The sequence below is a fragment of the Octopus bimaculoides genome, chromosome 3 (assembly GCF_001194135.2).
Source record: "Octopus bimaculoides isolate UCB-OBI-ISO-001 chromosome 3, ASM119413v2, whole genome shotgun sequence".
NCBI classification, from domain to species: Eukaryota; Metazoa; Mollusca; class Cephalopoda; order Octopoda; family Octopodidae; genus Octopus; species Octopus bimaculoides.
Window position 1 is genome coordinate 131,448,152 of NC_068983.1, and position 750 is coordinate 131,448,901.

At 28.7% G+C, this 750-nt stretch overlaps 1 protein-coding gene across 1 annotated transcript in view; it reads right to left on the reverse strand.

Moving 5' to 3' along the window:
- Positions 1–750, reverse strand: part of LOC106867330 (katanin p60 ATPase-containing subunit A-like 2) — a 47,599-nt gene that overhangs the window by 13,572 nt on the left and 33,277 nt on the right. The gene's annotated exons all lie outside the window — the stretch shown is intronic.

Consider the following 750-nt stretch of genomic DNA (forward strand, 5'->3'; position numbering starts at 1 on the left):
TATATATATATATATATATATATATATATATATATATGGCTAAGATCAAGGTCTAATATCTACTCTTAACAGTTATATATATATGTATATATATATATATGCACACACACACACAAACTTTTGAAAATTAAACAGAAGCATGACAATAGAATGAACAGAAAATTCACACACAAGACATGGACATGCTCATTCCGTGTTAGTTATCATCCCAAAAATCATTACAATTTCATGCCTTTAACAATAATATTGTTCATTTTTGGTCATGGCAAAAGTAGAAAACTACTGGGAATAGTGGGAAAATGTTGAGGACAGTGACAAAAACAAATGACACAAGTAGTAGTGATGAATGTAAATATACAAAAAAAAAAAATATATATATATACAACATACAAGCATAATATAGGTCATGCAGCATAGAGACAAGGATAAGACAAGACGTGTATGTCACACATTGGAGAATATCCTATAGGACTGGAAATGGAAAGTGGACAGATGGAAAGATAGAATGAAAAGTGAAAAAGATGAACAGTAAAAAAAACAAAAAACAAATCCTCTGTTGAAAGTAGAAAAGGAAGCAAAATGCATTATATATATATAGTAATAATAACAGTGTTCCTTGGATGGAATTTATAAATATTTTAATGCATCGCCACGAGTGTTTCCACAAATCACATGTGTCTCAAGATCACAGTCTATATTCATAGGACTCTGTGTGTGTGTGTATTTATATATATATATATATATATATAT